This window comes from Rhinopithecus roxellana, chromosome 14 (genome assembly GCF_007565055.1).
Source record: "Rhinopithecus roxellana isolate Shanxi Qingling chromosome 14, ASM756505v1, whole genome shotgun sequence".
In the NCBI taxonomy this organism is placed as follows: Eukaryota; Metazoa; Chordata; class Mammalia; order Primates; family Cercopithecidae; genus Rhinopithecus; species Rhinopithecus roxellana.
Window position 1 is genome coordinate 24,461,477 of NC_044562.1, and position 17,644 is coordinate 24,479,120.

General features: G+C 39.1%; 1 protein-coding gene across 3 annotated transcripts in view; it reads left to right on the forward strand.

Moving 5' to 3' along the window:
• DOCK10 (dedicator of cytokinesis 10) overlaps window positions 1–17,644 on the forward strand; it is a 280,307-nt gene that overhangs the window by 76,528 nt on the left and 186,135 nt on the right. The gene's annotated exons all lie outside the window — the stretch shown is intronic.

Genomic DNA, 17,644 nt, shown 5'->3' on the forward strand with positions numbered 1-17,644 from the left:
TTATGCTATATGCAAGTTTTAGGGAAGCCAGTTGATTTCTTTTATAGAGCACCTGCTATATTCAAGTTCTGACACTAAACTCTCTAAATTATAGAAAGGTAATTAAGCTACTATCTGTGTATTTAAGAAGATATCACAGCAATAAGGCATTTGGCCTGTATTAAGTGAATACAATCTAAAGGGAAATAAGATAATTTCCACAAGAAAAGCACAAAGAAAGTACCATGAGGTTTCAATAGAGGGCTAAAGAAGACAAGAATCCATCCAAGAAGGACTGGATCATAGACTATATACGGAATCATGCTCAGAGATAAAGGCAGAAAAAAACCATCTCGTGTAGGAACATTGACCTTGAAAGGGTGCCCAAGAATGCCTACTGTTAGGCATTCAATCAGAAAATATGTACTTTTCCTACATGCCAGGCTCTGCTCCCTCTCTGACACAACATGAAATCTGGGCACTTTTAGGATTATCACCAAACCTCCTTGAACTTTGCTCACACTATGAAGTTAAAGCATTTCCCATTGAATAGGCTATTTATTCAATACACCAAAAAGGCTGAATGATTATGTTTTTGGAAAAATGTGCCTCATGAGATACACAATGTAATTATTTTCTAAAATCAACCCTATTCATTGGTGATATTTTTGCAAACAATGGAAAAGTTGATTGATGAGAGCTCTTGACTTCTACCAAAAGAATTTCTTTTTTATTTGATATAGTGGTATTGACATAAACCATCAAAGAGAAGCATATTTGCTGCGGACATCCACACTAGAAATAACTTGGTAGTTTAGTGGGCAACACATTGTCCTATGTCTCTACCCAGAGCCGTGAATCATTCTCTCAAAAGAATGTCTTGTGTCCTTGAAGTATGGGTTCTTGTAACCGGGCTGTTCTCCCCTTTTGAGGTTCAGTGGCCAAAGGGAGAAGAGAAAGAAAAAGAAAGGAAAAGAGATCTGCATTTTTGAGGGCATGTTACCAAAAGGTGAAATTTAACATTAATTTGATAATATTCAACACCAGTCATCACCTTTTCTTAGAAACATTCAAAGGCCAGGCCAGGCATGGCGCCTTATACCTGTAGTCTCAGCATTTTGGAAGGCCAAGGTAAGCAGATGGGTTGAGCCCAGGAGTTTGAGGCTGCAGTGAGCTATAATGACGCCACTGAAATCCAGACTGGGTGACGGGGCGAGACCGTGTCTCTATTAAAAAAAAAAAAAAAAAAAAAAAAAAAAAAAGAAGATGATGACGAAGAAGAAGAAGGAAAGAACACATACTTAAAGGCCAAGATTTAAAGCTATAGAAAAATCACGATTTTATTCCTAGTCCCATGGTTCCTGTGCCTCTTTAAGCCCTCAGTAAGGACTTACTGATGAGTCAGGTGGTATCTCTTTCAAAGAGGTTTGTTATTTTAAGATCAAGCTACATTAAAGAATCATTTGCATTTAGAAAATGAACAACATTAAATTTAACCAATCATCAAGTATCCTTTATTATTTCAGCAGTTTATTATTTATAGTTGTTCTAATTCACTTTAAATTCTATGACATATTCGAATTCACTTTAAATTCTATGACATATTTTTATTACATCCACTTAAATACAGTCATCTAAATTTCACCAAGGAAAACTCACATAAGACGTCTCACCTCTGCTAACACCCTCCGCATCCTGTATTTTAGTTCTCCTTTCAAACATAATGTTTTAAATAGATATTTTGAAAATATAATATGTAAGAAATGACTCTTTTGAAAAAAAAATTAGACCAAATTGTGAAAACATGTGATTGTGTTTAGCTTTCTTCTAACAATAGTCAGTTAGACTGTACATCAAATTCTTCCCTTTGCAAGAAGAAAAAGGAATGTAAAATGTAGATAATGAAGGAATAGGTGAAGAACATCAATGAGAATCTGGCACTGCATCCACCTTTTCTTAAATTGTGAAAGACAAGTAGTTGAAAATTTTAAATTTGAGTAACTTTAACTTTCATGCTAAAGTCCTAATTATATTTCTTTCATTCTTAATATAAAATTACTACTTGAAAATGTTTACTTCCCCTTTAAAATAAATCTCTGTCACTTCTTGGAAGTTTTGCTTAGTATCACGTTCTTATCATTTACATGAAGAGGCTTTGAGCCATGCCATTAATTGCCGCACTGATTTCTCACATGAACCGACTCTGCCTCAAAATGATTTTTATTATTTTAAATTAAAGAAGAAATTTTGGTACAACGTAATGATTACTATGGCTTAATCAATACAAGAAATATTCTCTTGTCCCATACATTTAAGGAGAGGGCATTCTGGCTAAACAGAACAGAAACACAATTTTATTACTACCTTCAAAATATTGGCACATTATTCACATTTGAGAAATCTTCACAAGTAAACTATTGATCTATTGCAGACCTGTATTAACTGCAAATATAACAGCAGTAGAAATCCTTAGGATTCCTGTCTAATGTAGAGGGATCAGGCAAGGCTTAGATCAGAGTCTCAGTCACAATATTCTTCCCAAAAGACATGGTCTTACATGTGAAACCCTTAAGTTAGTGGTTCCAAACTCCATGCCACCAGGCCGCGAATGGAGTAAGTGAAGCAGGCTAGACAAGGAGTCAAATCGGATTGGTGGGTCGCATAGCAAACTAGGGCAGGCATGGCCCGTCCAGAGGGTTTAGCCACCACTCAGCTTGGACAACAGTTTCCAGATCAAAAGGTGGGATCAGAATGGTCAGATCTCGAATTTTTCAAAATCAACTAGTAACCAGGGCTCATATAGAAAAATCTCCCAGTTGTTAAATGCTGGCAACAAATTCATGTACCTTAAAACATTTTTTGGCAGGAAAAACACAACTGTGGGACTAACTTGAATCCTAGGCTGCCTAATTGTTATTCTCTTTTAAATTTTCATTAGGGTTTCACTTTCATTCAGTATGCCAACTTCAGGGTACCAGTGAGAACTATAATGTCTGCAATCCATTATAATATACTTGGCTGATATGAGTGGAAAATGATTTTGCTGTTAATGTAAATGTAGGATTAAAGGTTATATTTTTGACTTTGAGAAACATGCATTTTGGCTCCTAATTCAGACAGATTTCCACAGGTATAATTGAATAGTAACAAGTCAGACTATCTTTTCTTGACTGTAAAACAGCAAAAGAGGAATGTGGTAATAAATATCTGACACTTAATTTAATTTTCAGCAACATAATGCAAGTAGGAGATGTGAGTACTAATGCATCAAAAGCAAAATATCCTTTTAGAAATCTGTTTACAAAGCAGACCAGAGATATCACCGGTTATTGAAGAAAGCGAGTAGAGAGTGGACTCTCATGTTCCATATATTCCCCTTAACTGGGTCATAAATTATTTTCTGTGCTGACTACAGTGCTTATTTAGTGCTTACTATACATCCATGAAGATTTGTTCATGCCTCACTCTATTATGCTGAGATGTCACAGAAACCCAGTGAACCCAATGCTACATACCTAATTGTGTGTCAATTTTTGTCCAATCTCAGAAAATAACTTGAAGTATTTATTTAATTTATGCATTCCCCTAACTGATGGGCACAAGTATCTTGGTCTGACTGCTATGAAAAATGATTCCTGGTAGAGATGAGTGATTTGACTGGGGTTCATTTCAGGGAAGGAACAGACCAAAATTGGAACAGGTGCAGAGGTCTTGCCCTGAAGCCTGTCAGCCAGCCACTATGCTGTCAAAGCTTTGTTTTAGCACCAAAGCAACCTGGCATCTGCCCTAGTTCAGATTTTCATGGCTCCTCAATAAGCTCCTGCAATTCCTGTTCCCCCTGGAGAAGATGTCACTGACATGCTAAAAAGTTTGAAATTCTATCTCACTAGTTGTTTCACTGTGTCCCAGTTGCACAGACCATTTCCCAAACTGTGTGACACAGAATAAGAAGTGTGCTGTAAGAAAATGCTACTATGTGGCCAGGCGTAGTGACTCACACCTGTAATCCCAGCACTTTGGGAGGCCGAGGCAGGCAGATTGCAAGGTCAAGCAATCGAGACAATCCTGGCCAATATGGTGAAACCCTGTCTCTACTAAAAATACAAAAATTAGCTGGGCATGGTGGTGGGTGTCTGTAGTCCCAGCTGCTCAGGAGGCTGAGGCAGGAGAATCGCTTGAACCCAGGAGGCGGAGGTTGCAGTGAGCCAAGATTGCGCCACTGCACTCCAGCCTGGCAACAGAGTGAGACTCCATCTTGACAGAAAAAAAAAAAAGAAAGAAAAGAAAAGAAAATGCTACTATGCAAAACTAAGCCTGGGAAATATCACATACTACAGACTGGAGAGAGAGTTGTGTTGCACAATGGGAATTAGAACTCTGAGGAATTCTGCAGTGAGAAGGTCAGTTTAGCTCTGTTCAATGCAACATTTCTCAAGTTTAGTAGTTGCCACTGTAAATCTCTTCTCTGTAACCCTGGCTAACATGTTGTGAAGCTCTAGAACACAGTTGGGGAAACACTGATATTGACAAGAAGGGATGCTACTCAAGGCCTCCGAGTTGGGAATAACCTGATCAGACCTAGTTTTCACAAGGGAAGTTGCTGCAATGAGGAGGATTACAAGAAAATATACAATCATTAGAATTTGGTGATGGGTTCGTTGTGCACATAAGGGATAAGGGAAGTTGAAAATGAGTACCAAGTTTCCAATGTTATCACCTAGGTGGATGATGATGTTAGTAACATCATGATAAAGTTGCATGGAAGAGTATTTAGAAGGAAAGGGAATGAGCATCTAGTTGGTTTGCTTTTTGGCCCTTGCAAGGACATATGGAAGAAATGATAATGAAATTTTCATTTGTTTGACTTTTAGTACTTTCTGATGCAAATCTCTCATCACAGCACCTGCCAAACCACCTCCTCTAAGCTCTGTAAAGGCAAAGAAGTTATTTTATTCTTCTGGTTCTCCTAAATACTTAGCACAATATCTGTATCCATTTACAGTGTAAATATATGGCTGCAAATAGTTATATGGTTGTAAAAAGAACATGACCTTAGCTAGATCAAGGAAAATAAAGAGTGCAGGTTGGGGAAGCCCCTCAGACTGGAGGAGGAGCTCAGCAAGAGGCCTCAAAGCACAGGAGGGAGCAGGAGCCCAGGAACAATAGGAATAGCAATAATAATTATAATAATAATAATAATAAATGTGCAGCATTCAAGACACTGTCTTTGGTATAAATCATGGCTGTTTTCTGCCTTTATATATCATTCCTCTCAAGGTTCAAGTTCAGAGAAGGAGCAATCTGATTGGTGGAGGTGAGGTCAGGTCACCTTGTTTGATGTTCTCTGGAAGGTGCCTCCTCTGAGACATTCCCCATAGGAAAATCAAGGTACAATTTCCACAACAAGGAGGACTGTGTATGTCACACCCATATTGACTCTGCCTTTTTCTCCAACGGATGAAAAGCTCAGGCTTTTATACAAAGACTCAGTCTTAGCAATGACCACTGAAGTCAACCCAAAGAGCAGAGGGGGACAAAACTGAACATCAGGCCTGTTGGAAAGGAAGGGTTTCCCAGTGTCGGCTTCTGTTTTGCAGCTGCATTCAAGGCAAAAGTAATGAGATGTTAAAAATGTATAACTGAATATTCAGATTTAAGCAAGATACTATCAATAAATTAAGTGGGTGTGAAAACAGCCTCAGAATTATTTCCAGTGCTTTATTTACAAATCATGTCAAGGGCAATGTCATCTAGTGAGAAGGCACAGCTGTTTCCTTCTGAAGTGGAAGCCAGCTGAAAGCAGGGAATGAGAGACAGTAGCATCTTTTTGGGTGCATCATCTGAACAAAATGTGGAGAAAGAGGAGCTTTGATTGAAAATCATTTTTCTTGCCTTTAAGGTTAAAAAAAGAAAATAATAAAGGCTTATTTTGGGGGGTCCAGTTATATGTTTACCTGGAAATGGCTGATACAAGTTGTTTTATTTAAAAACACACCAACATAGAAGTTTAGAGTTTAAAAAGAAAAGCTTCAGGACAAGAAGTCCAGAAAGCTTACTGTTTTGCCTGAGGTCACTCAACCCATCAGCGATAGATGTTGAATACAGGTTTCCTGGTGCCATCCAATGCTCTCCTCACTGTGAATGCAGTGAGATGCACTCTGCCTAAAAGACGAAAAGAAATGGCTTATCATGGCAGTCTCCACTCTGTAGTTATGGGCAGTGAGAAAGAAGTCAACACAAATTCAGAACTGGTTCCTGAAAATATGTTCCCTAATGCCAACCAAAGCAAGAAGGATGCCAATTTTAAATGCTGCCGAAGATCTTTTGATGCAGTCTAGGTAGACGATCTCCTTCCCAATCTATAATACCCTTGCAAAAGAGAACAAAGTCAGATTAAATGTCTCTTTGTCAGTGTACTTTAATACCTTTCAGTGGCCTTGGAAATGTATTCAAAGGAAAAAGAGGAAGACGGGGGGAAAACAAAGTGCGATACTCTTTCTGTTGTTCACAACATCAAATTGGTAATTATCATGTTGGTATTTGCCACATGCCAGTAGGAGACCCCGCACCGTTGAAACATACAGAGGATACTGTTTATTGCTCTGGGAATTTACAGTCCCACTTAGGCAGAAAAGTAACCATGAAAAGTTTTTTTTGTTTTTTTTTTTTAAGCATATGATATTGGTTAAAACTTGGCTTTCTTAACTTCCTTGGCATTTGAGTCTTTTTTGTGGGATGAAGGGAGATGACAGAAATAGGATAATTGGAACCTTTTGTAGTTGTGCACAGAGGGGATTTAAAAATGAAACATCCAGTGTTGCAAGACACAATGAACACAAAAAGGTCAGTTGTGGAAGGAGTGAGTGTGCAGGGGAAGAGAGGCTATTTAACCTAATTATCCTTATCCAAACCAAATGGTCTTCTGGCTACTCCCTTCCTTTCTGAAGCATCCTATTCCTTTCACTGCCACTTTCGAGGTGCCCTTTTTGTGCCCGAAGCTCCTCCTCCTAATGCTCAATGCATGAGCAGTTAGGATCATCCTGCACTCATAAACCATACACTGTAGCAGCCCAGCTCAAGATGACCTCAACACAATTACTTTATAATCAGACTTACAACTGATATCCACTGAGCATTTTATTATATTCCACACATGGCACTACGCACTTCACAAATATTCTCTTAATAAGCCTCACAACATCTAATAAAGTAGATACTGTGGTTATCTTTATTTTGCAGATAAGGAGACTCATTTTCAGAGAGGTTAGGAAGTCACCCAGAGGTACCCAGCAAGTAAGAGGGAAGGCCAGCGCAGTGGTCTTACCCACAGTGGCCAACACCACACTCCCAACAACATGCTTTCATGCTTGAAATGTGTATCCTCATCCCCAACTCCTTGGGCCTTTGCCTACGTGATCAGCTTGCCTCTTCTGAGATATTATTCTAAGTTATTGAAGATTGTAATGGGTTTGTAGCTTTTCCAGGCAAGTGAAGCCGCATTTTAATAGAGACATCCCAGAACAGAAACGGAAACCTAGGCTTATGCACTAATTTGAATAGTGGATTCTGAGACATGTGGAGAAGTGAAAGAGGGCACTGATTTGAAAGGCAGTAGGTCTGAGGTTCTTCCAAGCAAGTCAGCTGGGCTTTCAAGAGGTACTAACTCTGGTCCGAAGAGAAATCTCCACCGTCTGCCAGGAGATCCCTGACGCTGAAAGCCATCATCAAGGAAATACTGGATTTGGTGGCTCACACCTGTAAGCTCAGCTACTCAGGAAGCTGAGGTGAGAGATTCTGTTGAAACCAGGAGTTCTAGATTAGCTTGGGCAACATAGCAAGACCCCACCTCGAAAAAAATTAAAATGAAAAAAGGTGTGATGACACACACTTGTAATCCCAGCTACTCAGGAGGCTGAGGCAAGAGAATCATTTGGGCCCAAGAGTTCAAGGCTGCAGTGAGCTATGATCACACCACTGTACTCCAGCCTGGGTGACAGAGCAAGACCCTATATCCAAAAAAAAAAAAAAAACACTAAAGACTAGATTTAGACCTAGGGTTGGGGAGAGATTTCCCCCCCCCCACCCTCCCCCAAGAAGTTTTAGCAACATCTGAAGACCTCATTGGCTGTCACAGATGGGCACAGCAGAGGGCGGGGAGTTTACTACTGGCATCCATGGTTAGAGGCCAGCCAGGGATGCTAGTAAACATCCTGCAATACAAGGGACACCCTCCCACACAAACAACAAATGATCAGGTCCAAGATGTCAATAGTGCTGAGTTTGAGAAACCCTGATTTAGACAATACCTGAGGGACATGACCAGCATGACCAGGTTTACAAAGTCCAAGCAGAGCAGTGGCCAGTGAGAGGCTGGCTTTATTGCAGGGTTTTCTCCTCCATTTCCCAAACACGCAGCATGATCCAGCTGGTTAGTTAATTCTACCAACTGAGGATACATTAGGAAAAGACAATATTTGATTTTATAAACGAGACCTCAGTGCAGTATAAAATAGTTTGTGTTGGGAGGTAGTACCACAGAGGACACTATTATATGATTTTCTGCCTAAGAAAACTATTAGGTGAACCAGTTTCTGAGGCATTGTTTCTCAAAGTATGGTCCATATAGCGTCTTTAACAGGCATCACTTAGATGCTCTATTTTTTTTTTTGAGGTAGTGTCTTGCTCTGTTGTCCAGGCTGGAGTGCTGTGGTGCAATCTCGGCTCACTGCAACCTCACCTTCAAGTGATTCTCCTGCCCCAAGCTCCTGAGTAGCTGGGATTACAGGTGCATGCCAGCACACCCAGCTCATTTTTGTATTTTTAGTAGAGACAGGGTGTCACCATGTTGGCCAAGATGGTCTTGAACTGCTGACCTCAAATGATCCACCCACCTCGGCCTCCCAAAGTTCTGGGATTACAAGTATGGGCCACCATGGCCACCAATGGATGGTCTTTATAAAGCCAGATTACTAACCTCCCTCACCCCATGAGAGCTACTGAGCTCCTGGATAGGATCAAGGAATGCACATTTTTAACAACTTATCCATGTGATTCTTACAAACACTGGACAGTCTCTTCTCTTGGGGTTGTATAGTAGTAACTTTCAAAGTCCTACTATTGTCCAGGTCCCAAATCAAGTCTCAGTGCTTGTGTGAAGAACTCCTGCTTCACCTTGGCCAACACAACATTCTCCTTTGTTTTCAGATGCTGCAACCCATATTCTTCATTTGTCACTTCGTTTCTGCCCTTTGTGTTTTATGTGTACCATCATCTCCCCACGTGGACGATGTATAGTCTGTCTCTTCTAATTATCTCTTTATCATTGATTGCTGGCACTGGACAGACATGAGCAATGTTTGACAGAAAGTCCTTCTCATAAACTAGATTAAATAGGTATGGGTGCCCTTATTAGAGGTATCCAATTCTTGTTTCTCTGCTATTTGAGTTCTTCTTTTTTACCCAGTGAGGTGCAGAACAGATACCCAGAGGTTAATTTGTCCTGTAATTGGGGACCTTAACTACTGGACATCAAAATGTCAAGAATTTACTGCAGTGAGCACAGCTGAGTAAAGGAAATCCAACAATTAATTATCTGCAAAACACAAAGAAAGCTCTTGATTGCAAACCCAAGACCCTACCATTATTCTCCAATTTCCACAATGCAAGGCATTAAACACTTAAATCAAGGTATTGTATTAGCTTTATCTCCTGGTGGGGGCCTTAAAAGACACAAGTGCATTACGGTGCCATTAAAGAAGTGGTTTGTGGAGTGGACTGGTTGCAGAGATTGTACCTAGGCTAACAATCTGATCCACTAGCAATAGTTGTTGGTCTAAATATCTGGTTGCCTTCATACTCAGTAATTGGCATTTACATGACAATTAGTTTCCTTCTCAAAATTGCTTGGGTAAGAATGCTTTATTGCCTTCCATTTATAAAGACAAATCCTTCTGCAGTAAAAAGACAGCCACAAGAATAAAGCATATGTAATGCTGATATTCCATAAATTGACCAGTTTTTCCATTAGAGCTCTACAGATTTGAAAGACCTTAGTCTCCCCACAAAACTTACATACAATGTGCTTTTCAGGGTAATTATTAAACAGTGAGTGACATTCATATTGAAAGCAAGGTAATGAGCAGTTGGAATGGCTACAGGAGGGCAATTTTAGGTGCTTGCTTTATTTTAAAGGAAATAACATTGGTATGTAGTTAACTTTGCCAGCAGTGGGAAGCTGGAGTAGGCTCCAAGCCAGCAAGCAGACAGGATACCTCTGTCTCTAGGGAAAATGCAATTGGAAAACAGTCCCTGTAAGATAAAAGATAACTGCATTGATTCATATCTCCTCAGCCTCATCTTCTTGGAGGCTATATTTGTGTGTCTTCACCTGATCATGTGTGGAAGAAATCTTCTGCTTCAGCTTGGAATGCTTTTCATTTTCTTAAAAAGGTAGAGGAATAATAGTATAATGAAAAAGATACTGCTTTGGAGTTGATTACTTTTTAATAGGAAGAGAACACTGTATTCTAGGTGAGAATTAGCTGCATGCCTTTGTAAAGAGCAGTAGCAGTCCAGCCATATATATTTGTGTGAAACATGTTTAGAAATGCTGTGAGTTAGCTGTGGTATTTTTGTTGTTGTCCTTGTCATTATTGTTATGCTCTGGCTTCTGAGGATGGAGGCAAGGGCATGTGAGTTAGAGTTTTGTCACCATAAGAATAAATGTTTGTTCCTTAGAGATTTCCCATTTTCAACAGCAGAGCTGGCCGAAGCTGGAAATATTAAAATACACATGACTTCTTGAATACAGTTGGATGCCTTTAGTAAAACATATCAAAAACTTCAAAAAGGATAATTAACTAAATGCCCAACAGGAAATTCAGAAAAGAATAAACCCCAAAATCAATGTTTTTTATTTTCTAAATATCACACTAAGATACTTACTGGTAAGATATATGCATATCTCTGGACTGTGGTTATCTCTGACCAGTGATAAAGTCCACTATTGAAAAAGTATAACTCCTTCCTTCACTGCTTGCTATTAGGTTCTAAGATGGGCTCAGTAAACTCTGTAAGAAATGAATTTCTTACCTACCCAAACCCTTCTCCCATCAAATTCTGATTTGATGAGAAAATTCTCTAAATGAGAATTTTCACCTTCTAACCTATTGAAATTCAGTACTGTGAACAAATATTACAACTTTATACCTGTCTGAAAGGCTATGAATGGAGTATTATGTTATTTTAATACAATCAAGATAATTTTATGCCTACATACATGTACAGACATACACAGCAAACATATCGTCTACCCCACATACACAGTAAGCATGCATCACACACACACGCACTGTGCACACACAGACTCACACATGCACCACACACTCACGAACTGCAGTCTCTTTTATTGTTGGCTCATCTACATTCTCACTCATGGGCACAGCACCCTTTATTTTCCATGAAATTTCTAAATACTTTAAACTATTAGATTGGCACAAAGGTAATTGTGGGTTTCGCCGTAATTTTTAATAGCGCCGTTTTCAAAAACCACCATTTTAAAAATAATCGCAAAAACCACAGTTACCTTTGCCCCAACCTATATTTCACAGACATTGTCCACTTTGAAAACTCTACATTTAGAAATATGAGGTTTTGTCGTGTTCATTTAAACTCCCCCAGAGAAGTCTGCTCTCATTGGTAACTTGGAGCTGCTCAATTGGGTTGACCTTTCTAGCAGGAAGCAGTGAGCCTGAGTACTACTAACGTTAAGAGCTCTTCTGCAGGCTCAGGAGAGACCACAGTGAAGGAGGAAGTAGCTACTTACTGCTTTACTTCCTTTAAGCAGGGTGTACAGCGGCTGAGCTAAACCTGCATGCACCATGGACCAGCCTTGTTTTTCCTATGACAGAAAGGCTGTGCAGCAAACTAACCTGCAGGCAAATGGGGAAATCTATTGGAAATGAAAGAGAAAAAAATAAAATGAATTATCCAAGCATTCTGCAATCATGAAGAAGTAATCAACAGCAAATGCCAAAAAGCTCAACAGGTTAAAAAACTTGGAATAAAGATAAGATGTAATAAGGAAGTAACAACTAAAATGGGCAGAGATGAATAGGAGGTGCCTTACCAATTGCTCAATTTAGGACTTACGAACCCTATCATCATGTATATGTGTCTAAATTTTAACCACTATGTTTCTAGTTACTCTAAATTCCTAATGGTACTTTTGGGGTCATTTTCATGGAATGGATTCAAATGCATTGTCAATGAAAGCCAGGTTTCTGCCCCCTGGTTGCTTAGATTCAGCGATGATGCCATTTCCAGATTGGATAGCCTATCTAATTGAAAATGATTAGAATTGAGCATGTTAAAACATAGCATAATTCCGCATTTAAAAAGAACTTTCACATAGTATATTGACTTTGTTTTCTGCCTTTCCTCCATTATTTTTCTTCCTTTCTTCCAACTTTGTTGAGCTCTCCTGTTCCATTCGACTTCTCTCCTTTGTTTCGACTTCTCATCTTTATTTCACTGCCAGTATTTTCCAGTAAATGATCTAGAAGCCAATTTTCCATTTCCTCCCACTCATTTCTTAGACCCGTTGTAACCTGGATCTCCGTGGTCAGTGGAAACCACAACCAAAGGCCAAGTGTCTTTCTTGTCTACACCTTCTTCTCAGTACATCTTTGATGTTAAAATTAAAACACACGCATACAAAATTGAAGAATAAGACTGTAGTAGATGGTATTTTAAAGATGTCCCCTCCAGACTCCCTGATTATGCAAACATGAATCTTCGTACAGCTGTGAAGGGACTTTGCAGTTGTAAGTTAAGGTTGATCATCAGGTGGCCTTAAAGCAGAGAAATGATACTGGATTGTTCTGGTCTAATCACATGAGGCCCTGAAAGCCAAGGCTTTTTTCCCTGGCTATAGCAGAGAGATACAGAAGAAGAGATATGTTGGGAAGATGAGGCAAAAGGAAAAGTTAGACTCAAAGTGTGAGGGATTCAACCGGCTATTTCTGGTTTAGAAAGAGTTCTTGAGTCAGGGGATGTGGGTGGCCTCTAAAAGCTAAGAATGACCCCTGGCTGACAGACAGAAAAGAAACGGCCACCTTAGTCCTGTAACTGTAAGGAATAAATTTTGCCAACAACCTTGCATGTGCCTGAAAACAGCTTCTCCCCTAGAGCCTCCAGAAAGGGACACCACCCTGTTGACACTTAAGTTTAAGTCTTGTGGTTCTCCAAGCAGAGAATCGGCTGAGCTGCACTGGATGCAGATTTCTGACCTGTGAAAACAGATCATAAATGGAGGTTGATTTAAGCCACTAAATGTGTGGCAATTTGTTACAGTGGCAATAGAAAACTAATACAGATTGCCAGAACTTTTGCTTAGGTTTCTGACATCTTTGCATTCAAATTCCCATGTCTCTAAATCATGGTTAAGTGTCCCATCTTACTTAATTTCCAAACATCCAGACTTCCCTATTGAAAATGGCAAACTTACTTTCTGACTGGACGCCATGGGACCAGACTTTGAATCCTTATATAAGAATGTGTGAGATTGTGCATTTTGTATGTACATATATATGCATGCATATATATGTATATATAATAGTTTATGTATATACACATATAATACTTTACGTATACACATATAATAGTTTGTGTATAATATATATATTATATTTTGTGTATAATTTGTGTATATCTAGTTTGAGTATAATGTGTATAATATACACATATAACAGTTACGTATACACATATAATAGTATATATACACATATAGTTTACGTATATACACATACAGGAATCTTAGCCATTATACATACACATATATGTATTTTGTTCTCAACTTCAGGGACTAACATATATTGTTTCATAGCAACCCTACAAGCTATATACTAACTGCTCTATCCTTACATATAAGAGTTAGGCAGAGATAAGTCAAATACCTTGCTGGAGGTTACCTAAAAGACAGCTGAAGATCTAAGCACAAGTATGTCTAGATCCAAAACTACAAGGTCCTTAGTTTTCAGCCTGACTCTTTTTTAGACATTGCCAGACCCTACATCCATCTCTGTCCAGGTGCCAGGCACCACCTTCCTTAACCTCACCTGTCAAGGACATGGAGGCTCTGTAATGCCTCTGTAGTTTCCCCTTTTATCTCTTTGCCTTCTCAGTATTTCCTGAATTGCCCTCCATCTACCATATGTAAAGGAACTTCAAGTCTGTGTGTTCTTAATTCTGTGACTCTGTTCTCTAAAAATTCAGTTTACTTTTAGACTTTTAAATTTAGTTCTTTTCATGACTTTCTGTTCCACGTCTTCAGTCCTAGCTTTTCCCTACGTTCTAGGCATACTTATAACAGCTGAACTTTCCCTTTTGACGATCTTCTGGATGCAGTATTCAACATGTCTAAATCAGCATTGCACATTAAATAAAGGGGGGAAACTCTCCCTTCTTACCACCCTTTTTCCCTCACTCATATAATCCATCTCCTTCATGGCCAGTCAGAAACCTCCTGGCATCTTTGAACTTCCCTTCTGGCTAAGACGGTGGGCTCAGGAACTGGACCCCCTGGGTTTACATCCCAGCTCTGCTACTGACTTTAGGCCAATAGCTTAATTTCTCCAGATACCAAATATTCCTCTGTAAAACTGGAATGGTGCCAACAATGATAACAATACTTACCTCACAGGGTTGTTGGATGGTTTAAATAAGGTTCCATAAAAAATTTAGACCAGCATCCAGCACATAGTACTTGCTCAATAAATTTCAGCTCTCATTTTTTTTATTTTACTGCTAGATCTTTGTAATCTCCCTGAAATTTATGGTTATGTTTCTGTTGCCTACTTCTCTGTCTTCCACCACCCTATGTTAATATCTAGATTAATGCACACCATCTCTGGATCAAATTCTCTACAATCCAGCCTGCATGTAGCTACCGAATGAATCTTTCTAAAGCACTATTACAATTATGATTCAAAAATCCTTTAGCGGTTCCTCATGATTTCAGGATACAGTGGAAACTTTTCCTTATCTTGGCATTCAAAGCCTTCCATGAACTAGCTCCTGACTTCTACCTTCAATTGATTCTATCTCTCCTCTCCTATTTAACCCTGGAGTGTAGACAGGCAAATTTCTAATTCTTTCTTAAATATTCTGCTTTGGCCTGCCTTTTTGCCTTGGTTGTAACTTAATAGTTGTGCATACTATGTACCAGGCAAGGCAATGCACTGATATTTTTAAGATATCATTTTATTTATCTTCACCACAAATCTATAAGGTAGTGACTGTGCTATCCCTATTTTACAGATGAGAAAACTGAGGCCTCGAAATGGTGAGTGATTGGCCAAAGGACACATAGTTAGGAAGTGATGGATCCAGGATTTGAATCACAGATGATTCTATAATTTTAACTATTCTACCTTGATGCGTCCCCTCTGCTATATTTCCTTTCCAGTAGGATGCTTTCCTCTGCATTCATCTCTTTGATTCCCACCTATTATTCAAAGCCTACCTTAGAGATACCTTTTCTATAAAGCTTCCCCAGACTCCTTCAAACTCTAGTGGACTCCTCTGCAGGATACAAGGTTCTTAAAACGAGGAAAGATGTTTTATTTTTCTTACGAAGTTCAGTGATGTCTTGATTACAGTACTTAATAAATTCTGATGATTTATTGGTCTTGGATTTCTTTTCTAATGAACTTGGAGGCATCTCCTTGTAACTAAGCCAACAAATCTGTGTGCTCCTTATTACTGGTTCTTGCCCATTGTCCTAGCTAGCACTTTTGATTAACTATATGTTTCTAAAACTAAAGCAGAAAAGAAAAGTGTTGGAATGGGGTAGAGTGTCTCATAGTATGGTTGAGAAACAGGCTTGGTCTAGAAATAAGGAGAAGAAAGCCCATAGAGGGCCCAATGGTGCCGTCCCATGGAACACTCCACGCCGTGCTGCTGGATTTCCCCTTGCCTTTGCAGCAACACAGACTCTGTCTATCTAACATCCTCATATGCTGCCGGGTGATGCCTCTTTTTGCCAATATTTCAGGAAGCTATGATTAGCAGCTGAGGAAATGGAGGAATGAGTCATTCTCGTATTGCAGAAGTTGAAAAGTGGGAGGAACTTTAGGATAAAGAACTGTGGCGCCTAAAGAGGAATAGAAGACAAAATAGATGCAAATATTAGACAGACAGAAAGTCACTTAAGAGTGTCTCAAGATTATTCAATGCTTTGTTATAAGGCAGTATGCTCATCTTCTAAAACTGTGATTCAGAAATTTAAGGCACCGCTGTTGAATGGATCCACAGATGGTTTTCAGAAGTTTGTGACCCTTGACCATGCATGCACGTTTTCTGAGTGCTTATATTTTTCTGATGAGTGGGTTCATAGCTTTTATCAGATTTTCAAATGAGCTCATGATCTAAAAGGGATTGTAAAATACTATTTTTAGCCATCAACATACACACATAATCTCACCCCAGGAAATCAGGTGATCCAGAGTCAGACTCTCATAACACCATATAAGGAAAAAATAATAAATCTGAAGATTCTGTATGTACTATAATGTACCTGTTTGTCTGTCAGATGTCAGAGAGTTACTTCGAGGGTGAAATCTGTTTAGCACTAAAGACATATGGTGGAATTTCTAAATATCGAATGATCGGGGATCAACAGACTTCTGCTTGGTGGAATCCTTAGTTTGCCTAACTAAGTCAGTTACAAAGTAATGATATAATTTATCTCCCCAGCTGTCATTTTGTAGCATTACGCTATTTTTCTGATTGGTTTCAAAAGAAGGTCTTCTCAGTCTCTGTGCTAAGACAGGAATAATCAGAATCCCTTTTTCCCTGTCTGGCACAAATCACTGCATGACAAGGTAGAGATGGGTGCATGGCTCTGGCCTGGGGTACATGTGTGTCTATCAACTAAATCTAATTATTACTGGGGAAAAGAGAACAGCCTAGTCCTGTGGCCTCCAAATATTTCTGTCTCGCCTAGTAGAAAAGACTGAACATACTCCTATATTGTATATCTATTTATCAATTAGATAGCTTTTATCAATAGCTAATATTTCAAAGCACAATATATATATGAGACTAGGTTCATTGTTAAGCATAATAAATGTAAATCCCTCATTTATTCTTTATTAAACATACCTTTAATCTGTACTGAAAGCCTTTTGAGTGCCAGGTGTTCTAATCACTGAGGACCCAGAGAAGGAAACGAAATCAAGTGCTCATGGAACGTACAGCCTGGTAGAGGAAGACAGACCCCGAGTAAAACAAATAAATAAACTGTACAGTTGTGTTCCATGTCAGTGACTGTGGTGGAGAAAATCAAAACAAGAAAGAGCATCCGGGTGGGTCAGAGGGGAGAACTGCACTTTTAAATAGCCCCAGAGGAAGGGCTTGAAGATCTAAAGATGAGGGAACTAACTCCATAACTCTTGGTAACTATTTGACATACAGATTCAAGGAGCCCATGTCTGTGTGTATTCTATTAAATAATAGTCAAGCATAATTTCTTTATTTAGATAGCCAATATACAAAAAATTCTGATGTCTTCTTCTTGTTCCCTAAGCAATCACTTTGGGAACTCCCCTTGGACGATCACTTATTTAGTCTACACTTAACAAGAGCAACTGCTTTAAACACAATT